Here is a 23,549-nt window from a genome sequence, read left to right as displayed (position 1 = left end):
CTTCCTCAGCTCCGGCTGCCGATCATGCGAATAACACACTCAGTACCCCAGGCCCCCAGGTGCTAAAAATAAGAAAATGCCTCTTCCTGGGAGCATCATGGACACGAACTCCCACCAAGCCTGCGCCTGTGCGCCAAGGTAAGGGAGGCTTGTCGCACTGTTTTTTAACCTGAGCCTTCGAGGTGTCCTGCGAGCTTCCATCAAGAGAGGGTGACTTGGTAACACAGTCCTCCCAAGAGCTGCCCAGCACAGGAGACTTGCCGGCTGCCTCCAACTCCTGGACCAGGAGCCCAGGGACGTGTGCCCACCAGTACCTGTGGGCCGGAGCCAGCTCTGTCTCCAGTGGCCACAGCCAGACAGAAGGCGGCTCGTCTTTCCCCAGGCCCTGAACAAATGCCAGGCACCGCGTCACCAAGCCCGTATAAAAGTGACTGAGGCATGCACTGGGGACACGGGAGGACGGCGTCTCCAGGAGCCCCACTGACCGGCCAGCAAGGACTGCCAAGTAAGCCCCAGGGGATGTGACCAATGTGGGGGGTCTGTGAGGACATGAGGAGTGAGGGCGGTCCTGGGCTCTGCTTTGTTAAGAGCTTCTCTGTTTCCAGTGACAAAGCCAGGGATGCAGGTTGAGTGACATGACCACAGAGCTGGGCGTGAGCCCACAGGGAGCCCAGGATGGAGCCTGAGCTAGCGTGACCCCTGGGCTGACTCTCGGTCAGATGCCACTACACTGGGGGTTGAAGGGCTGCACCGAGGGGCTGGGCTTTGAGAGTAAAGCCCTGAGACCCTGCTTCTCTCAGAAGCCCCCGAGGAAGAGCAGCCCACCTCACCTTAAAACACCGGGTTCTCACTCCATCTGAGTGAGTCAGACGCCAGCCCCTCGCTTCTCTGGCACCCGCACCCCCTCAGGTCAGGCCCCCACCCCTCGGCCCAGGTTTTCACTTGGTTTGGTCACCGGTGGTGCTGACACTGGGCGGCCCCCAGCAAGGGCACCTCCACCTGCTCAGAACCTGCGCCCACATTCTCTGCCGACATCGTCCAGGCTCCAAGGCCCGAGGGCGGAGGCAGCACCCACTTGACGTTGTGCAGAGCGTTTCCAGATGCTCCCGGTCCTTGTTCCCAGCTGCCTGAGCCATTTCCAGAACCTTCCCAGCTGCCAAGCAGGGGCAGGTATGGGGGGTAGCGAGGGCTCAAGTCTCAGACTGCAGGGGTAGAGTTTCTCTTCCCTGCAGCCCTCCGGCTGTCCTGAAACTAAGCCCCCCAGTTTTCAAAGCCAGATGTTCTGGGGTCTCATCATCCCAGTGCAAGACCCCTGGCTGGGGAGCCCAACCTGGGCCTCAGCCCCTCACTCCTTGAGGCCGTCTCTGATCCTCTGACACGGGATGTGGGTCCTGACTGCACCGCATCTCCGCCCCGGGCCCCCACCCCCCAAACCGTCTCGTTGTGGTTCTTCACATCCTTAGTTGTGGAAAATCCTGTCTGCTGGTCTCCCATCTTGCTCATTGATGGTTGCCCTGCAAATAGCAGCAGTTTGAGTGCCGGTGGGGGGAAGTGAGCCCAGGGTCTCTGACTCCACTGTGCTGGCCCCTCCCTCATCACCGCTGGCTTTAGAGTTAACGACCACCTTGGATCCTCTACTTGTTCTGCAAATATCTGAGTACCCTGGTGCCACAGGGGGCCTGGGTAACCACGTCTATGCCACTGGAGAAACACACAGACCCACAGGACCGGGAGGAGGCGCCCGGTCAGAGAGTCAGGAGTGGCTGGAGTCCTCAGTGTGCAAACTTGACCACTGCATAGGGCTCATGGTCCTGAAGCTGGGGAGGGGCTGCCTCCCAGGATGGGGGATGGATGGCCTTACAGAGCCACCGAGTGAGGAGGGTCATCCCCTGACGCCCGTGGCATTCTGCAGGCTCGCTGCCACCAAGCAGAGCCTGTCCCTGGCTGGGCTGCACTTGCTTCCCAAATCCAGCCTGTCCCAGGCCTCAGTGAGAACATGGAGGACAGCCCAGCCTCATGTGCCAGGGTGAGGGCTGAAATAAGTGACAGCCCCCAAAAGATGGGCACAAGGCAGGCTGTCCCTCGGGCTCTCGGCCAGGGGGTGGAGCCAGGGTGCCCCAAGGCACGGACGGAGCAGCCCTCACACCCAGCCCCTTCTGCCAACTTCACCCCCTGCCCTTGATGCCACCATCAGAATCCCAGCAGCACAGGCGTGGTGTTTGGCATTTAGACACGCAGCCCTGGCCCAACAAGCCAGCAGCCTCAGAGATTTAAACTTGTTTTGAAGGGATCTCCTGCTGGTCCCAGATACTGTGAGTTTCTCCTTTAGTTTTCATAAGTGTCCAGCACCTGCGTGTGGAGAGCTGGTCTTCCCGAGATGCTTTAGACCCAGAGGCGGCGACATGTCACTTTTCTGCTCCTCTCCCGGTTTCCTGCACCATCACCACCCATTCTCCCCACCTCCTGGGGCGGCTCTCCTGACCTCCACCCAAGACCCTCAGGCTCCAAGCTGACCCCCTGGCTTTGCAGTCATGCCGTGTGTGCCTGGGCTTGTCCTCATCCAGTGCTCCTGCGTCCAGATTCCCAGCTCTGGCCACAGCTGTGCGCAGCTGTCCCCATGGCCAGCTCTCTGTCCTGAAGGAAAACCAGTCCTCAGAACACAGAAATTGTTCCCCCAGCACTCATGCCCACACACCAGCACATGTGCCCAGAGGCACACATGTGTGGCACGCAGGCACATGCCCACACACGTGCCTATTTCACATGTCAGTCTTCTGGCACGAGAGGATGACAGGCTGTTAGGGCACCACACCAAAAGTCAGCCCCTGACCCCGAGGCCACCAGCGGGGGCTCTGCTGGTCTCCACACATGTGTCCCAAGTCCCTCATGCACGGCCCTGCCCTCAGCCACCACAACCCTGAGTGTTCTCGAAGCTCCTTCCCCAAATGCGGGAGGACAGACCTCAGGCACTGCATGGACAGGATGTCCCAGCTGGTCCCTTGACAGCACCTTTCCCAAATGTCGAGCATGCAGTTCACAGCCTTGTCATCAGCGTTTCCTAGGCAAAATCCCATTTCCTGGTCCTGCTCTAGCAGAAGCACCTGTTATGTGATTCCATGGCTGGGCTGTGGTTCTCCTTCTGGACCCTCGAGCAACCAGGTTACCAAAGGCAACATGAGCAGCTGGGTCAGGGGTCCCGCCCCGGGGGGGCCTGGCTCCGGGCCGCTCTCCTGCCAGGCCGACCTGGGACAGCACGCACTCCAGAACATGCACCACAGCTCAAGAGTGAATCCTGAATGCTGAGTGTGACTCATTTGGGGGTTTGACAGTCAAAGCCCAAACATGACCTAAGAGTTGAGCCATGAAGACTCTGGCCGCTTCCTACTCCATGCAGATGAGAAGCCGTGTGGAGGGGGTGACAGAGAAGCCACCACCAGGGAGAGGGGCCTGCAGGTCCCTCATCCCCCACAGCCTGCGTTCTAACAGCAGCAAACTCTAGATGAAAAACACTATCTCATTCCATCCCCAGAAACTGACCTTGACCTCAATTTCTCACAGTGACCGCGGCCCCTTTCGAATGACCTCAGCTGGTTTGGGGGTGCGCTGGGGGCCCTGGAACCTCCGCCGAGGCTTCTCCTGGACCCGGGCCCACCTGCATGCTCTGAAACATGGGGTGTGCATCGAAAACGTGAGGTGCAGTAAGGCCAACAGATGAGGGCGAGCCCGCCAGTGAACAGCCTGCCACTCCTGGTCCCCACAGGAGGGGGTAGCGGGGGTGGCCAGGAGGCAGGGGGCCCTGGTTTGGCTGCACGGGCACAGACGGGGCAGGGTCAGCTGGGGATGGGCAGCTCTGAATGACTCCAGTGTGGTGCTGGTGCCCAGTCCTGGGTGATGCCAGCAAGTGGCCAGTGGCCCAGAGTGGGGCCCCATGGAGGGCATGGCTGGGGCTCTGGTTTGGTTGGTGTGTGTTTGAGGAGGAGGCAGGCAGCAAGGGCAGGAGCTCAGCACGTCACGGCGGTGCCCAGGACAAGGCATGTCCTGTACGCGGGACAGATGCCAGAGCATCACTTTAGAGAAGCTGGCAGTGTGGTGAATACATGAAGGTGCCAGAGGTGCCACCATGACAGGCTCCAACAGCAGCCTTTGCTCCATCCCAGAGGCTGGAATCCAAGATCCAGGTGTGGGCAGAGCTGGTTCCTCCCAAGGCCTCCCCTGGTGTAGACAGCCATCTCCACCCTGTGTCCTCACAGGGGCGTCCCTTTTGTGTGTGTGTCCTGATCTGTCTTCCTGCAAGGACACCAGTCCTATGAGGTCAGGGCCCCACCCTAGTGGCAGTGTTTAGTCTCAATCATGTCTTTAAAGGCCTCATCTTCACACACAGTCCCATTCTGAGGTCCCACACACGGATTTGAAGGACACAGTTCTGCCCTCAGCAGCAGCACAGTGGCCCTAAGAAGGGCTGGAGCCCCACACACACCGCAGCTGCGATCCTGGCCAACTACGCCAAAAAGCCAAGGAGATTGATGGTTACTTCAGCCTGGAAACGGCCGAAAGCCACGATGGGATTTACATCAGCTGCAACTTCCTCTAGTCAGGAAACTTCCAGAAGGCAGCAAGGGCCGAGAGCCACTCACTGACGGCCCCACATCCCGAGAAGGGGCTCTCAGGGACATGGGGACACGGGGACACGGGGACCATGGCGACCGCCCTGTAACCGGAGGGTTTCCTGTGCTCCTGTACCCACACAGCACGAGTGACCGAGGGCCTGTCTAGTCTCCTTTACCCAGAAGATGAGTAAAAGCTCCACCATGAAGAACCCCAGAAGGGTGTCCTACGATGCTAATGTGCTGAAGACATTTTGGGAGAAAAAAATCGAGCTTCACACGAAACAACTGCAGGATGAGGACCGGAGGGTCCGCAGGAGTGCCCTGGACAGGTGAGCCTGGTGTGGGCAACCAGCGGAGGGGCACCTGGCCAGGGCCCACAGACCCCCCACCGGCTTCCTCCCCCGGGACCAGGGTCTTGGGAGGAGTGGGTAAAAGCACAGAACACCAACCACTTAATCTCAGCTTCTGAACTGAATCGTTGACTCACTGGTGAGAGAGGAACACCCCATTCCTCTGCTCCTCACTCCTTCACCCACCCCAACTTCACCCACACCTCCTTCACCCCATCCCTCCATCATCGCACCCGCCATTGCCCCATGCCTCCATCACCCATCCCTCTATCTCTCCATCACCCATCCCTTCATCATCCATCCCTCCATCTCTCCATCACCCATCCTTCCATCACCCATCCCTCCATCATCCATCCCTCCATCTCTCCATCACCCATCCTTCCATCACCCATTCCTCCATCATCCCATCCCTCCATCATCCCATCCCTCTGTCTCTCCATTACCTATCCCTCCATCACCCATCCCTTCATCATCCATCCCTCTATCACCCATGCCTCCATTACCCCATCCCTCCATCCCTCCATCACCCATCCCTCCATCACCCCATCCCTCCATCCCTCCATCACCCCATCTCTCTATCACCCATCCCTTCATCTCTGCTCCTCTGAGGGCTTTATGGGAAGTTGTTGCCCAGGGCTTGTCTGGCTCAGCCTGGTTTTCTGACATTCTCCCCCGCTGAATGCAGGATAAATCCATGTGTCCATCCTGCTCCTTCCCTCACATTTGCTTTCTTGCAGCTTCAAAGTTGATGTCCTTTCCTTAACTGGGTGGATGCCAGGGGCCTCTGGGAGCTGAGGGGGGTCTCCTGGGTGACTCTGAGCAGACCCAGGAGTCACAGCTCACGGGCAGCTAAGAGGGCATATTAGCACATAATTTGCACCTAGACAAGGACTCAAACGGCCAGAAACATCCAAAGTGGTCACAGCCTTGGTCCCCAAATAGCACCAGCAGCTGCTTGCCCTGAGATCTGGCTTAGGAAGGATTCTTGGCGGCTGAGGTGGGACCAGGCTTGGTACTGACCTTGCAAGTAGCCAGAGGTCTGGTTGTTGCACTGCCCCCACCCTGCTCATCATCCCGGACTCCTGCCTGTTCGGCACAAGTACAGGCCCTGGTGCCTCCTCTGCACAGCCCCGCAGAGCCAGACGCTGCACCCCAGGACCTCTCGGGGTAGGGGTACAGCACAGACTCTTCCAGGAATGACTCCTCCCAGCCCTGGGCCCTCCTAGGTCTCTGTGGCCCCATATCTGCCCTGCGTGGCCAAGGGGCCCTGGAAACTTCTCAGTCTTGGCCCATGGGTGCAGGTCCCAGGAGTGGGCATCATCAGGTCAATGAGAATGCGGTCAACACTGGCCAGGTTAGGCATAAGTTCTGAGCTGCTGGGGCACAGACTGGGGGTGACATCCTCACTTCTCTGGGGAGAGGGAGCTGGCTGTGGCGCCTTGGATCTACCTGCCCACTGGGCAGCGGCTCCTGATCGCATCCCCACAGCCATCCACTGCCTGGGAAAGGGGCAGGAGAGGGCCGGTGCCCTGGAGTTGGGCTGCCCAGCCTCCCTACCCACTGATGGGAGGTCCCCTCCATCCAGGCCCCTAGCACAGGGACCCCACCCTCCCCCCTCCAAACCACCCACACATTCAGCCAGGCCCACGGTGGCTTCCGGTTCTGAGGGAGCCTGTGCCCCTGGGCCAGGCCATTCCTGCCTTGGTCACTGCATGAGTCAAGCTGTGGTCATCACAAGATGCCACCTTCCGAGGGAGGGAGCACCCAGTGGGGTGAGTGTGGGCCGCTCGGCGAGGCCAGCCCACACCGGCCGTGTCCAGACCTGAGGAGCACAGGTTCCTGCTGGGACTAGGCATGCCCTGAGTCCTGTTTCCATCTCTGGGAAGAGCCTGAGCCAGACCCTCCTTGGCGAGTGGGGCTTGAAGCATGAGCACCAGGTCACAGGGCCCTTGGGGACCCCACATGTCCGGCAGGCAGCCTGAGGAGGGGGAAGCTGAGTTGCCCGCAGACAGGCAGCTGTCCCCCACCCTCACTGTTGCCTGGTCCAGGCTCCGCGGTGAGTGGGCTCGGAAGCTGGAAAGAAGGAACCAGATGCTGCAGAGCAGCCGGGAGGCAGCCCCGCGGCCCCCCCTGCCCGGCACCCCCGGCCGCCACACCCAGGACCAGCTGGCAGCCTGAGGCCAGGACCTGCCTCCTCTGACGGCCCCGCAGTGGTCCTCCCAGCAGCCGGACCCCTTCACAGTTTTGTGTCTCTAGCGTGATGCGAACACCCAATAAAATCCAAGAAAAGTAAATGTCCTGTGCTCGTTTGTCTTCGTATCTGAAAATTTTACACAGAATTCCCATTGTGGCTCAGCAGGTTAAGGACCCAACATTGTATCCTCGAGGATGCAGGCTCCAGCCCTGGCCTCACTCAGTGGGTTAAGAATCTGGCATTGCTGCAAGCTTTGGGCTAGGTCTCAGATGCGGCTCAAATCCGGTGTTGCTGTGGCTGTGGTGCAGGCTGGCAGCTGCAGCTCTTATTCAGCCTATAGCCTGGGAATCTCCATGTGCCACAAGTGCAGCCCCAACAAGAAAAAAAAGGGGCCGTTGCTGGAGTCCAGCTCCAGCGGCCAGGGATGCACACCCTGTCGGAGACGGACGGTGTTGGCGAATGCACACGGAGACAGCCTCTTTGTCCCTTCTTTCAGGGCGCCAGACTGCTCGAATTTTACTGGCATAGGTGATTGTTTATACAGTTTAGTTGTAGGTTACATCATAGTTTCCAGATTTTACATTACAATAGATATACATTATGTTCTAAAAAAATTTTTAACAAACCAAAATTAACGGGCACAAAACATCATGTGTAAATGGATACAAAACATTATGTGGAAAAAACGTCATGTGAAAATAAGGAGATTTGGTACAAAGCATCTTGTGGTTACTACCTATTATTAAGTTAATCGTTAACAGCCAGAAAGGTCACAAACATAAGAATTTAACCTTAACAAAGTTCATTTTAAATTAAAACCTAGGGTAAAAACTTCAAAGTATTATGGCAAGGAGACAGAATAAGAAATTATTTTTATTTCTAAATCAACCAATTTATTAAAACTTAAAAGCTTCCCAGGAAATTAAAAACAAGATTTATAATTATTATGTTTTTTAACATGAAGAATGCATACCTATTTTCAACCTATTCTGTACTCCAAAATACCTCACTCTAAGACCTATTGTGACTTATAACAAACTAATGAATATAATTTCTTACTTTAACTAAATTAGATTTGAATGGGGGGAAATTCTACCAGGGTGAAACTCATTGTTCCATGGTTATTTTGGTTTACTGAGTCACAAATCAATACAGGAAAGTAAAATAAAAAGCAAATAACAGGAGAGACTGAATTATCCAAGAAATAGCAGCCCCTTCCTTTTGTTGTTGTTAGGTCAGCAGGTGAGCTTTATTGTCTTCTAGGGCCTGCCCTCGGAATTGCCCAGCACGGACAGGCCTTGATCAGGAGCCAGCCCTCGGAATTGAACTTGCTCAGCTCCTCGTCTCTTCTCGGCTCCCTGCAGACCATGATGCTGTTTGCTTGCAACGAGCCAGGGGGGAGAGTGCTGGGCTGTGGGGAGCTGTGCAAATTTAAACACAGTTTTATTTCACCTTTGATTAAAATATGCGCAAAAAAATCTCAACCCCAGGACAGCGCCTGATGTGGTGTCACGTGAAGCCTGTGATTTCCCCAAATTTCTTATTTAACTACCTCATTCAGGAGTTCCCACTGTGGATCACCAGTAATGAACCCAACCAGTATCCATGACGATGCGGATTTGATCTCTGGCCTCGCTCAGCGGGTTAAGGATCCCGCGTTGCCGTGAGCTGTGGTGCAGGCCGGCAGCTGCAGCTCCGAGTCAACCCCTAGCCTGGGAACCTCCATATGCCGCAGGTGTGGCCCTGAGAAGACAAAAATAAATAAATAAGTAAACACCCCAGTCGTCACAAGGAACATCTCAGGAAACTAAGCAGCTTTGTCCTCTGGTGGGAATTTCACTCAGGTTCCAGGCACAAATCTCCTGAGGCCACAAAGCCCATTCCAGCCAGAACTTAAGGCTTTGGGCTCAGTCATGCCCCCTGCCAGCCCCATCCAGCTGTGGCTGTGACCTCCTGGGGTGGAGGACAAAGCACATGGCAGAGGCTGGGCTTCAGGAGGACCCATTACGTCTCACCCATGGGTGAGGATGGGACTCCAGCCGGCGCCCGTCCTGACGTCTGCAGCCACACTGCCCTTGTGTGTGCCCAGGGGCAGCCACCACATCCCCTGGCAGGCGGGCAGGACTGCCTGAGTGGGGCTGGGACCCATCTCATGTCCCCTCTCCTGATGGTGTGATCGGAAGAACAACTCTGACTCCATTTGGGATGTTTCTTTTCCTTTAATCTCTGTATTCTGCTTCTGCTGCAGCTAAGAAGTTGCCTACACAGGAGGGCCCCTTCTCAAGGCCCTGATCTTTAAGGGTTTAACTCTTTTCATTCACATGGAGATACATAGTTGCAGGTCAGAGAATAGCATTTGCCTTGCCAAGGGGATTAGAGTTCCATGGGAGACGGCTTTCTGGGACACCAGCTTCTCAGTCCTGGGCTTTCGATTCCTGCCCCAGAACCATCTCTGGATTTGCTGGCCTGTCCTCTCTGAGCAGCGCCAGCTTGGACTCGGTCACACCTGGGTTTACTCTGTTGGTTCTGACCTCCGATCCAGTCGTCAGAGGGGGAAGGAGCGCGGCCTCCCCTGCTCCGGGAGCTTCCCCAGAGCCTGAGCCAGAGGCAAAGCACTAACACTGGTGGCCGTGTGACATTCTGCGCCAAACACAGCTTCCTCGCGGGGCACTTCTAGAGCTGACCACACACATCGGACGGGCAAGCGGATGTCCAGCAGGAAAGGTCCTGACACAAAGCACAGATGTTTGGCAAGCCGCACGGCCAGTGGACAGGGCCCAGCGAAGGTCCCTGTACGGCACCAGCCTGCGGACACCAGCCCTTCGGTCACCCCCACCCCGACTGCCCAGCTCCACTCATGACTAGGGAGATTCCACTGACAGGCAGGGAATGTGGCGATTAATAGCCCTAAAAATAGTTGGAGAATAGAAGTCCGCCAGTAATACCCGCAAAGCCCCAGGCTGCCGGAGGGTCATTTTATCTGATGATGGGCTTAGAGCTCCCTGCTGTCAACACCGATAAACAGAGACGTCAGGTTAGATTTGGGGTGTGTTCGTGCAGCCACCCTGGCTGTGAGGCCGTGCAAAACTGCCGTCCCCGCTGCCTGTCACCGTGCCATCCCTCTGCAAGGACCGGTGACCTTACCATGGCAGGAGCCAAAATGACAAGAAGACAAAGCTCTGAACCAGCCACACCTTCTCTCCCTTCGCCCCAGGCAAAGCTGAGCTGGACTAGAGGTTGGAGGGCTGTGAGGAGAGAAGGCAGGAGGGGCCCCGGAGGGTGGCGGGGGGAGCGGGGGCAGGACCCCAGCCCAGGCCCTCGGGGGCGGGGGGTGCCGCTCAGGACTGAGCTTCCGCTTAGCCAGCCCTATTGTAACTCTCCATGGTGCAAAGTCCCAGCCCTGGGCTGAACTGCCCCAGAATATCCACTCTTTCCTCAGGACACTCCGAGACAGAAAATGGGGAGAAGGCCCAGCCTGGAGAGGAGGGCCTCACGTGGGGCAGGGGGGGCTGCTTCCTATCGCCAGGTCCCCCCGGGGCGGAGTCCCCTCCCTGCAGAGCAGCAGGGCGGGACCTGTCAAACCAAGGACAGGGCTAGTTACACAGGAAGGTGTCCTTGGAGGTCACTGGCTATGGGCCGTTTCTTTTAAAAACACGAGCATTTCCTGCTGAAATTAGTTACATAATGAACAAAAAGGTACACGATTCCTGGAGTGCCCGTCGTGGCTCAGTGGTTAACGAATCTGACTAGGAACCATGAGGTTTCGGATTTGATCCCTGGCCTCGATCTGGCATTGCTGTGAGCTGTGGTGCAGGTCGCAAACACAGCTCCGATCCCAAGTTGCTGTGACTGTGGTCTAGGCAGACGACTACAGCTCCGATTGGATCCCTAGCCTGGGAACCTCCATATGCCGCAGGTGTGGCCCTAGGAAAGACAAAAAAAAAAAAAAAAAAAAAAAGGTACACAATTCCTTAACTCCAGCTAATGCCGAGTCCATTTTCGAGTGTCCCCTGCTGCCCCCTGGTTTCCACACAGAGGGCTGGGCTTGTGTGGAGCAGGCCCCATCCTGGGGATACCAGCACCTCGGGACCTCCCCCAACCCCTGGGCTGCTTCCTGACTGTGTCATCTCCTGTCAGATGCCAGGAACAGAGGTCTGTTCCTCATCCTCTCTCATGCCTGAAAACGGTAGTTCCCCCCACGGGCTTGAGGGGTTCCAGGGAAGCAGGGCCCAGCCGCCTCCCACCGAAACCAGCACCTGCACCAGGCTGAGTCTGCCTCCGGGAGCCCCAGGCCATCCCCTCTGACACCAGACTGTCCAGGTCCCCGGCAGTGGACAGTGGCGCCTCTGACAGTCTTGCCTCTGCTCTCCACCTTGCCAGGCAGCTGACAGAGTGACTCCCCCCACATCCACTAGCCAACGTCTCTTACCCAGGTGGGCCTTCCTGGCGACAGGGCAGGTCTGGCCACACCGACCCCCAGGAGCAGAGAGCGGGTTCCTTTCTTTTCCCTTTGCCTCCGACGCGCGGAACAAAGACTGGGCCTGACATCGGGCTTTCTCTCGCCTGGGGACCGTCGTGCATTCGGGGGTTTACATAGACTGGATGTAGCCAATCAGATAGGAGGTCGATCCTTTTTCTTTCTTTCTTTTTTTTTTTTTTTTTCTGTCTTTTTCTAGGTCTGCACGTGCAGCATATCAAGGTTCCCAGGCTAGGGGTCTAATCGGAGATGAAGCCGCTGGCCTACACCACAGCCACAGCCACAGCCACAGCCACGCCAGATCTGAGCTGCATCTGTGACCTACAACACAGCTCACGACAATGCCAGATCCTTACCACACTGAGTGAGGCCAGGGTTTGAACCCAAAACCTCACCGTTGGACTCGTTAACTGCTGAGCAATGGCAGGACCTCCAATCCTTTTTCTTTTTTTAATGGCCATGCCCAAGGTGTACAGAAGTTCCCAGGCCGGGGATCAAACCCTCGCTTCCGCAGGGACCTGAGCCGCTGCACTTGAGTTCTTAACCCACTGTGTCACAGCGGGAGCTCCAAGCATCACTCTTTTTGATGCTCAGATTGTCGCAGATTTGACCAGGGGACCCTTTTCAAACTGGCTTGTTGTCTTTTTGACAGAACTCCATTAAACCTTGAAAACTCCCTTGCTTTCTGAAACATCAAAAAGTTCTAGCTCATCTGTGCCAGAGCTGCCCCAGAGCAGAAAATGAATAAACAAACTATGTACATTCAATAGTGAAATAATAGTCAGAAATTAAATGTAGCAAACCTCTGGAGCTCCCGCTGGGGCTCAGCAGTTTAAGGATCTGGCATTGTCTCTTCCACAGCTCAGGTTGCAGCTGTGTCTCAGATTCCATCCCTGGCTGGGAACTTTCATTCGCCGTGAATGCAGCCAAAACAAGGTAACAAACTGCTAATAAGCACAACAGCCCAGGTGAAACTCGAACATGGCACATGTGGTGAGAGGAGGTGGTGGTGCCATAAAAACCCATCCATCCTGCAGATGAGAGCCCAGTGACACCCCAAAGGGGCAGAGTGAGTCTTGGTAAACAGGACCCTCCAGGCAAGGGATCAGCTCCCAGCAGCTGGGACCACGATGGGTGGAGGTGCTCTGAGGCCCAGCAACACACTTCCTACCGCATTGAGCTGCGCCCTGGGGTCATTCATGGCACTGGACGTGAATTTCATGGCAACACAAAGGCTTTTGAAATGTTTTGGGAGCTGCTGAGTGGCCCAGGCTCACCATGCTCTGCAGTCAGCAGAGCAACACCCACCAGGTATCACTGCCTTGAGATGGGATCAACCCGGGTTATCCAGACGGACCAGTGTCATCACGCAGCCCCTCAAGAGGGAGGCAGCCACGCAGAGAGCCAGCCACACCGCACATTCAGTGCAGTGCTGTTCACAGGACAGTAGGTTCTGCCTGAGGACAGTAGGTTCTGCCTGAGGACCCGTACACACACAGTGGGAGGCGGGAACCCTGCCGTTTGCAACACCGTGGCTGGACCCCAGGGGACATTATACTGAGATAAGCCAGACAGAGTAGGACAAAGGCTGCCTGGGCTCACTAAGCTCGGGAGTCTGTGGGGTTTGCTACAGAGACTAACATTACACCAGCCAGTGTGTTCCACCTGTGCCCTTCAGGGACCCGGTCAAACCAGGGGTGGAAAAGACCAGAAGAGAATTTAAGCAACGCGGCTGCACAAACTTCAAAGAGAGGGGCTTCAGAGTTCCCTTGTTGCTCAGCGGGTTAAGAATCCTATAGTATCCATGAGGATGTGAGTTCAATCCCTGGCCTTGCTCAGTGGGTTAAGGATCTGACGTTGCTATGGCTGTGGTGTAGGCCAGCAGCTGCAGCTCCAGTTTGAACCCTAGCCTGGGAACTTCCATATGCCATGGGTGCAGTCTTACAAAAAAAGGAAAAAAAGAAAAAGAATTATTTCACTATTGAGTTCCCATCATGGCTCAGAGGAAATGAACCCAACTAGCATCCGTGAACATTCAGGTTCAACCCCTGGCCCTGCTCAGCAGGTTAAGGACCCCACATTGCTGTGACTGTGATGTAGGCTGGCAGCTGCAACTCTGAGTGGACCCCTAGCCTGGGAATTTCTATATGCCACAGGTGCAGCCCTAGAACAGGCCAAAAAAAAAGTTCACAAAAATTTTTTTTTTATTTTTTTTTAAGACTGAAAAAAGAGAGAAACCTGGACGGGCAGTGGAGGTGGGAACACAGGCCCAGACATGAAGCAAGGACTGGGGACAGTGTCAGGCTGGGGCCACCCACCTAGAAGGTCACCAGTGCAGCTGAGCAGGGAGGCGAGGTGGCCAGGACCTGGGGTGGAGGATCAGCCCTGGCCGTGATTCTGGCTCCCAGGCGCCCCTCTTCCTGGAGGACCCAGGCGCAGCTCATCCTTCGGGGGCAGTAAGGTTAGAAGCACATTCAGAACATCATAAACGAAAGCAGTGATTCTTGCACATAGAGCAAGGAAATACAACGCGTCTTGTGCTGTCCTGTGCCTCCGCCCTGGGGCGCGGGGACAGCCCAGCCTCCGGCCCCGCCCTCCGTTCCGCCCCAGCCCCCGCGGGGCGCCCACACAGCCAGCGCCTGGCGCCTAGTGAACTCAGCGGTTTCCTTCTCCCAGCTCACCCGGCGCTGCCTCTCCTGTCCCGAGACCTTCACCGCCTGCGAGATCTGACAGAGCCGCTCACCGTGAGACCTGGGGACGGTGCGACGGAGGAGCGCTAGAGCTTTATCCGCATGAATGACTACGTGGGGCCTGGGGCTGCGAAGGCCAGACGTGGGGTGTCTGTGGGAAGACACGGGACTCCTCGTGCCCGCGGGCCCAGAGCAAACCTGCCCTCCCGCCAGCAGTGCTACGCTGCCAATTCTGATTGCGGGCAGGGGACCTGACCTCCAGCTCTCGGGTCCTCAGAGGACATGACCTCAGGTTCTCGAGGGGGTCAGGGGAAATGACCTCAGGCTCTCCAGTGGTTGGAGTGTCCTGGAGAACCACCCAAGGGAGCCCGGCCTGTGGATGAGGAGGCAGAGCACGGAGTGGCCGGGACGAGGGACAGCAGCCCAAGGCCAGGACCCCTGACGACTGGGCATGGTCACTGCGTGGACAGCTGCCCGGGCAGGCTTGATTCCTATGCTCTGCCCATGTGGGGGGTCATCGCCTCTCCCCAAGGGTCAAGCCATCAAAGACCAGCCCGCCTGCCCAGCGTTGTGCCAGCACAGTGCCCCCTCCTGCAGCTGTGAGCTTTGGAGTCACAGAACCCCTTGCACATGGTTCCCTGCCAGACACCCAGGCCAGGCTGCTCATGCAGCAGCTTTGAAAGACTTGCTCAGAAGTGTTGCCTAAGAAAGCGGGTTGTCGCCAGAGGCGCCACGGTGAAATGTGCTGAGCTGGCCCAGGTGCTGCTGGGGCTGTGCACGTGGTCTGTGGGAAGACACAGGGCTCCTCGTGCCAGCCTGGGCTCCCGCCAGCAGCGCTCCGCCCCCCATAGGCAGTTCCAAGCTGGTGACACACCGCAGCCCACCTTGTGTCTTGGGAGGGGCTGACCAGAGCCTCCTGCAGGTCACCATCCAGATCTGGCTCTGCTGTCAGTGCCTGGACCTGCCGTTCTGGCTGGCAGGGCTTTGGGCCAGTGTGTTTGCACTGCCCTGTCCCCACCTGGGTAGCAAGGAGGAAAAGACACATCTGGTCACAGCAGGGGGACCGGAACCCACCTCGCCTCCTGCCACAAACAGCTGTGGGACGGGACAGACACAGGTGGAGGGCAGAGCAGACTGTGGGCCACCCCTGAGGTGGAGCCCTCTGCCTGGGGACACGCCCCCTCCCTGGGGAACCAGGTCCCCACCGAGCAAAAACCAGCTTCAGGGCCACAGACGTACCCGGGGTCCCAGCCTGGGGCCTCCTGGCCCAAGGCCGCCTCCGCGTGTGCAGGGCAGACCGCAGAGGCCCAGCCAAGAGCAGAGACCAGAGAACTCTCCCTGCCCTGGCTAGGGGTCCCACGCCCTGGCCCCTCAGGAGGGGGCGCCCCTCCATGTGTCCAGAGGCACAGCAGCCTGAGGAAGACAGAGACCCGGAGGGCAGCACATCCCTGCTTGCTGCCCACGCACGGGTACACCCAGCCCACCGGCTGCAGAAAATCAAGGCGCAGCCGAGGGCGCCACCTGGCGGCGCTGCGACGGGTCCCGAGGCCCACGCGGTGCACAGGGGCCGTCCCCTCCCAGTAGGCAGGGCTTCTTCCTCCCCACCTTCAGGACCTCAGCCAAGGCCACTCTCTGAACCCCCCCCCCCCCGCGGCACCTTCTGCTCTGGGGACGGTCCCCGGGCAGGCCTGCGGCCAGTGTGGCTGGAGCAGGGCTCGAGCTGGGGGTGGGACGGCGGGCAGTGCCCGACACAGGCCCTGCAGGTGAGACCCTGGGAGGAGGGGACAGGCTTGCCCATGGGTGCCAGCAGCCAGAACAGAAGCATGCAGGGCCCTCACCACCTCTCCTGAGGGCGCAGGTCACAGCGACTCCCCAGGTCCGGCCCTGCCCCTGGCCCTCACCCCCTCTGGGGCAGGACTCAGCTGTGACCTCAGGCTGTGTGGGCAGCCCATCCACCTAGAGTGCAGCTGGGACAGTGGCAGAGCCTGCACCCCAGGGACCGGCTTCCAGCTGGGGTCATGGGGCCCAACTCCAGCCACGGAAGCTGAAGTGTGTGGTTTCCAGCTGGGCCAAGGCCTCCCCATTCCTCCCAAGGGGCCGACAGAGGGAAGGGTCCCCAGGGGACAGGCCCCAAGTCCTCGAGCAGAGGGAGCAGCCAGCCCAGCCATGGGAGGAAAGGAATGCTGCCCATGGTAGCCACACACATGGCCACATCAGTGCCCCCCAGGCACCCCCAGGACTCTCTAATGTCCCATCTCTCCCCTCCCAGTGCCCCCACCACATGCATGGCCATGCCAGAGGCCCCAGGAACCCCCAGGCTAACACACCCAGGCCCCTCTGGAGGGAAGCCTGCCCCCCCCCCCGTGGGTGTCCCCACATCACTGAGACCACAATGTGTGGCTGCCGCAGGGTCACAGGGTCATCAATCTCATTCCACCCTCTCTGTTTGTTGAGTGAATGTGTGGTGTCCAGAGTTGCAGGCAGGAGTTCCCATCATAGTAGCTTAGTGGGTTACAAACCCAACCAGTATCCATGAGGACGCAGGTTCCATCCCTGGCCTCACTCGGTGGGTCAGGGATCTGGCATTGCCCTGAGCCGTGGTGTAGGTTGCAGATGTGGCTTGCAGATGTGGCTTGGAGCTGGCATCGCTGTGGCTGTGGTGTAGGCTGGCAGCAACAGCTCCAATTAGACCCCTAGCCTCAGACCCTCCATATGCCGCAGGTGCAGCCCTAAAAGGAAGGGGGAAACGTAACAGGCAGAGCTGGCGTTATGGCACTTCACAGACGCCGTGCTTCCCACGAAGTGAAGTCTGTGGTGACCCCGCGTCCAGAAAGTCTGTCACTTGTTCCTCCAACAGCCTTTGCTCGCTCAGTATCGCTGTGTCACGTTGTGGTAGTTCTCCAAATCCTTGAACCTTCCATTCTGATTCCGTGCGTCAGGTGACCTGCGATCGACAGTCTCACTGTTACTTCTGTCATAGTTTGGGGCGTCACAAGCCACACCCATAGCGGACAGCTCACTTGAGCCATGAACGCTGTGGTTCTGATGGCTCCGCGGACCAGCCGTCCCTCCTCTCCTCGGCCGCCGGGTCCCTGAGACCCAACATTGAAATGAGACTAATTCATAACCCTACGCAATGGCCTCTACGTGTTCGCATAAAAGGGAGAGTCTCACGTCTCTCGCTTTCAATTAAGAGCGAGGCGTGATTCAGCTTAGTGAGGAAGGCAGGAGGAAGCCAAGACAGACTGACAGCTCGGCCTCCTGCACTTAACAGTTATCCACGTTGTGAATGCAAAGCACAAGTGCTTCCAGGAAGTTAAAATGCTCCCGCAGTGAGAAGGGGAAACGAGCTTGTAGCTGCTACGGAAGCACATGGGGTCTGGAGAGTGGCCGCAGCAGCACAGCGCCCTGTGGACAAAGCCGCACCCGAGCAAGGCCAGAGCCTCTCCGAGGCCAAGAAGGCTGAGAGAGGTGAGGAAGCTGGCAGAGGGGTTCCGAGGTTTAAGGAAGGAAGCCGGTCCAGGACATAGAAGTGGAGATGGAGCACGTGCTGATGCTGAGCTGCAGCAAGTTGCCCCGGAGATCCGGCTCCTACCTGAAGGTGGTTACACGACACGGCAGATGTTCAGTGCAGACCAAACAGCCTTCTACTGGTAGAAGACACCATCTAGGACCCATTCATACCCAGAGGGAAGTCACTGCCTGTCTTCAAAGCTTCAAAGGACAGGCTGAGTCTCCTGTTAGGGGCTAATGTCCCCTAACAGGACTTAAGTTGAAGCCGCTGCTCATTTACCATCTGAAAACACTAGGGCCCTTGAGAGTGAAGCTAATCTACTCTGTAAATGGAACAGCAAACCTGGATGACCACGGAGTTTACTGGCCATTTGAATCCACTGTTGAGAAGTACTGCTCAACAAAGAGATTCCTTTCCAAACATCACGGCTCACTGGCCGTGCGCCTGGTCACCCAAGAGCTCTGACGAGCCGCAGGAGTCATGTTGTTTTCATGCTGACACAAGGTTCCATTCTGCTGCCCAAGCGGCTCAAAGAGTCACTTCGACTTTCAAGCCTAATTACTTAAGAAATGCATTTCCTAAGGCTGTAGCTGCAGTAGACAGTGATTCCTCTGATGGACCTGGGCAGAGGAAAACTTTCTGGAAAGGATTCAAGATTCAAGATGCAATTATGGACTTTGGGTGGGGGATGGGGTGAGGCCTGCCTTCAGCTTCAGACCAAGGGCAGGAGTTTAAGGCCAGCCCTTCTGCTGATTTGAACAAGCACCATGACAGGCCTCGTCTGACCCTACAGGGTCCAATACTCTCTTACCAGGTGCTGAGGAGGAGCGGCTACTCAAAGGAGGAGGAGGAGGCAGGCTTTCCCCACCCCCTCGCCCTCGGGTGAGAAAACCTTAGCCCACCTGATCCTGGGGCAGAGCCTCCGTGCCTGCCCGCTTGCCTCTCTCACAAGCGTCCTATCTTAATAAATCTATTTCTCACCTCTCACTTTGTCCCTCGCTGAATTCCTTCTGCACGGAGATGCAAAGGACCTGAACCTCAATGAGTCCAGACACTGGGTGAGTGATTCTAATTTAACCTGTGGGTTCAAGTCCCAGTCTGGGTTCTGGCTGGGTTCAAGTCATAAATGCTGTCAGTTTTGAAATGATAACGAAGGATTTAGAATATTCCTTAAACTTAGTTGATAAAGCATGGCCATGGTTTGAGAGAACTGACTTCAGTTTGGAAAGAAGCGCTCCTGTGGGTCAAATGCTATCCAACAGCCTTGCAAGTTACAGAGAAATCGTTCATGAAAGGAAGAGTTTATTGATACAGCCAACTTCATTGCTGTCTTTTTAAGAAATTGCCGCTGTGACCCAATCTTCAGCAGCCACTTCCCTGGTCAGTCAGCCGCCACCGACACAGAGGCACCTCCACCTGCAAAAAGGTTATGATTTGCTAGCAGTTCAGATGGTGGTTAGCGTTTTATAGCAGTAATTTTGTTTGTTTGTTTGTTTGTTTTTTGGCTGCACCCGCAGCATATGGAGGTTCCCAGGCTAGGGGTTGAATCAGAGCTGCAGCTGCCGGCCTACGCCAGAGCCACAGCAACTTGGGATCCAAGCCGCATCTGTGACCTACACCACAGCTCATGGCAACGCTGGATTCTTAACTCACTGCGTGAGGCCAGGGATCAGATCCTCATCCTCATGGATACTAGTCAGGTTCATTACTGCTGAGCCACGACGGGAACTCCTGCCAGTACTTTGTTCAAAACCACACCCCAGAGCCCATTTTGTAGTTATGTAAAGATTGCAACACTGCTGGACGACAGAGAAGAAACTTCAGGAGATAAAACAGCAGAAGCCCCAGGCCCACTCAAGGTGGAGATCCGCCCTGATGATGAGGGGGGCCCTCACCACTGCCCTGGCTGTGACCCCACCCTCACCAGGCCCTCTCTCACTAGAGCTGTAGACCTTTCTAGAAGGGAATGCCAGTCTGCCCTTGTGGATGAGAACATCTAGACTATGAAACAGATGTGTTTCCTGAGTGTTGATGAAAAATTAATAGTGGATCTGAGAAAGAATGGAAAAGTTTATGGGAAGCAGCTTGAGGATTACCACACGGTGGACAGTCAGAAAGCTCTGTCCTGCCCCTTAGAGGTCAGAGCACAGTTTTGAACGTTTTTGAGGTAAAGAGTTATAGTCAAATGATGGACTCACGACAGTTACAAAGTCCACATCCACACGTATATGGGGACTGGTGGGGACAGGTCACCGGGGGTCAGGGGTGCTCGCGCCTTTTGCGAGATCAAGCAGGAAGGCTTCTCCTGAGGAGGTCTGGTCTGTACACATGCACAGCACACGCTGAAGGGGAGGGAGGAGGCCTAAACGGGCAAGGAAAAAGTTTATGCTTAAATTTTTCTCTCCTTGCCATGAAATATGATTTTCATTTCATCAGAGTCAACAAACTGTCCTCTGATCTTTCAACTAAGAGAAAAGGGGATGAAAAGCTCTTGAGATGGGATAGTTGGTGATCAGGATGCCAGTGGGTGCAGACCCGGTGGGTCCCCATCAACCTGCCATACCTGCAGGGCAGGCGCGGCCACGCGACAGGGTGTCTTGTTGAAAATCCACCCACCCTCCTGTATCCCCGGGGGGGCACCAGCTAATAAGTCTCAACTAGAGGAAGCCCCTTGGCCCAGCCTAGCCTGTGGTCCCCGGGAAGCTGCCCTGGAAACAGGCGTGCCCCTCCCCCACCCCTCCCCCCAGCCTGAGGAGAGGAGGGGTTTGTGTCCCTGTGGCCACCTTCCAGAGGGCAAGAAATCAGGAAACTGGTCACACTTTGGGTGTGACTAGTAATTACATTTAAAACCTCTCTGATCACAGTCCTCTTGGAGAACTTCCAGACAAAAGTAGCCTTTGCAACATGGGTCTATTTAACTAGACCCAACCTGGTCCTTCAGGCTACACAAGGGGCTTGGGTGCCACCTGCCCAGGCTCGCCCTTGACATTTGAACGTGTGCCCATGAGCCTGAAGTTTCCTGAGGCTATGCACAGATCAGAGTGCATATTGCCTGAGCTCTCATCTTATGGATGGATTAATTGTTAAGTAATTAAATATAATTAAACTAGTGGTGAAAACAATGCTAGTGATGCTGAGGATGGGTGGGGTTGGTTGGGTTTTACTGATTAGACAGTAGAATTAAGAAAGTTCCCCTGTGGCACAGAGGGTTAAGGACCAGCTTTGCTGCAACTACCGCACCAGTTCTATCCCTAGAGCAGAAACTTCCCCACGCCTGGGTGCGGCCAAAATAAACAAAGGAACAAAAAACCAATGATAACAACACAATTAAACGTTAAACAGCGATGCCTTTCCGGCGCCCTCATCACAGGACTGCTCGTCCCATTAGCGGCCACACGGGGGCGCCGCAGGACAACGTGGGGCTGGAGGAGGAGCCAGGTGGCCGGAGACCTAAGGGGTGGGGGAGGGTGGGAGGAACCTGGAAGGGGGTGGGAGTTGGGGAGAACCGCGGGGCGGGGTTCGGAACCACCGCGTGGTTCGGATATTAACCCTCCCAGGTCCCTGCTATTGCGGGCAAGCCGGGTGTAATTACTGCCAGAGGCCGGGGAGGGGAAGGGGGCTGTCCCTCCGGGTTAGTGCCGGTCGCAAGAACTACCCCGCCCCCCAGTGGGGGGTGGTCCCGCCCTGGGACGCCCCGCGATCGCTGGCAGAAGGTCCCAGGAGAGGACGTGTCGGGCCGGGTACTCTAGACACGCATGGGCGGGATCCCGGCACTGCACCTCCTGCAGGGGTGGTAGGCAGATCCGCGGCCCCAGGAAGTAGGTGCACATGGGACGGGAGTGGGGAGGGGGCGAGAGTTCTGGCTGCTGACTCCGGGACACCCCTGACCCCTGGACACGGGGCTCAGAGGAGGCTGCCCCCTCCATGCCAGTCCATGGTGCCACCCTCTCCCCACTCCAGAGGACCTGGTGCTCTGCAGTTTCTGCTTCCTACTGGCCTGGTGCACGTTGTGGTTCCCACACCTACAGGGGCGCAGTCTTTTTGGGGGTGGTGGTGCTGCAGGTCCAGAGCAGCTCTACCTGAACCCAGGCCTGCACTCCCTGCACCTACCCCTCCAAGGCCTGGCAATGGCAGGGGCAGAGCTGAGGTCAAGGGGGATGGCCAGCGGCGCCCAGGGAGGCTCAGAGCCTGACGGTGAGTCCCCCCAGTAGGGACCAGGGACCACTGGTCTCACAGCGCTGGCCAGGTGGTGTTGGAGGGGCAGATTCAGGCTCCTCTGTGGCCCAGCTGACCACTAGGAGGTCCCAGAAGCCAGGGGCTGGTGCACCCCCCACACCCTGGAACACCCTGGAAGGAGGATGTGGCTCCGGGCAGGTTCCCAAAACTGACGTCAAGACCAAGGGTGGCTCAGGGCAGGTTCCCAAAACCCATGCCAAGACCAAGGGTGACTCCACTCTCTAAGCCGGTTGAGGTCCAGCTTCTGGACTGAACACCTGTATGGCTGGGGAGGGAGAGACCTGCCCCATCAGAGGTTACACGAGCTCTGGGCCAGGGACAATGGGCACCACAGCCTACACACACGCACATGCACGCAGGCACATGCACACGCAACCATCTCCCAGGAGGCGGGAGCAGATGCAGGTGGACCCCACTACCGCTCCGCAACAGGTGACCAGGCACAGCAGGGGTCAGGGGGAACCACTGCGCAGGAACAGCTGACCCACCGTGGAAAGCATCCAGCTAGGTCTGCACACCAGAGTACAGGTGAAAACCGAGATGGGAGGGTCGTTCCTGCTCTCAGATAAGGGTCTCACACAGTGTAGACAGACCACTGAGGGCGGGAGGGTGGGTTCTGTCCTAAGGGTGCAGATGTCACCCAGTATAGAGGGTGGGAGGTGGGTCCTGCCCTAAGGGTGAGGGTCTCACGCAGTGTAGACTGGACACTGAGGAACCTGTCCTAAGGGTAGAGGCACCCGTAGCGTGTGCCTGGTAGGCCTGGTGTAGGTCTTCCTGGTTCATGGTGTCCAGTGAGGGCTTCCATGCGGGCTGGCGGAGGTGTGCAGGTTTGGCCTTCTGGGTCAGTGTCGTGTGGGGTCCCTGTGAGCAGGTGCACAGGCTGGGATATGCACCCCGGTGCTGGCCCTAGAGCCCACCTCCCCCTCCTCCATCCCAGGCAGCCGTGTGTGCAAGAAGCACCCTCTGAGCGTCTCTGCAGACAACCTAGGGGCCCTGGGACTGGCCCTTCCTGGAGGGGGACGGGGTGGCCCGGGCAGCAGCCCACCGTCCTGCCCCCAGCTGCCTGGCACCCACTTGGCCCAACACCCCTGTCCCTTAGAAATGGACTCGTGGCCTTTAAGATGGGGATTAGGGTGTGGACACAAGTGACAGGAGGGTTTTCAGACTTCTAACGGGTATGGCTTTCCTCAAACCCCAACGGCGCTGTGGCTGTGAACGTTCTGGGGAGCTGAGAAGGAAATCGGCTGTGGCCTCCTGCCTCCCACGCCCTTCCTCCCTCAGCACCTGGGCCCTGGGCGGGTCAGTAAGGATGGACGGCCGGGGGGGCGGGGGGTACCAGCCACACCTGAGGGACTTCAGTCTTTTCCCTGACTGGTTGGGTGCCCAGCAAGTGACTGTTCCAGGAAACCCTGGGTCCTCTACTGACAGCCTGAGCATCCTGTCCAGGAGTCCAAGCCACCTGGGGAGAGGCCCAGCGGGGA

General features: G+C 57.2%; 1 long non-coding RNA gene across 1 annotated transcript; it reads left to right on the top strand.

The window, feature by feature from the left end:
* Positions 428 to 7,251, top strand: LOC110257075. The gene is made up of 3 exons (XR_002339291.1): positions 428 to 505; positions 4,749 to 4,936; positions 7,006 to 7,251. It is a non-coding gene; the product is annotated as an uncharacterized LOC110257075 (long non-coding RNA).

The sequence above is a fragment of the Sus scrofa genome, chromosome 15 (assembly GCF_000003025.6).
Source record: "Sus scrofa isolate TJ Tabasco breed Duroc chromosome 15, Sscrofa11.1, whole genome shotgun sequence".
Lineage (NCBI taxonomy): Eukaryota > Metazoa > Chordata > Mammalia > Artiodactyla > Suidae > Sus > Sus scrofa.
This window is presented reverse-complemented; position numbering and strand designations above follow the sequence as displayed.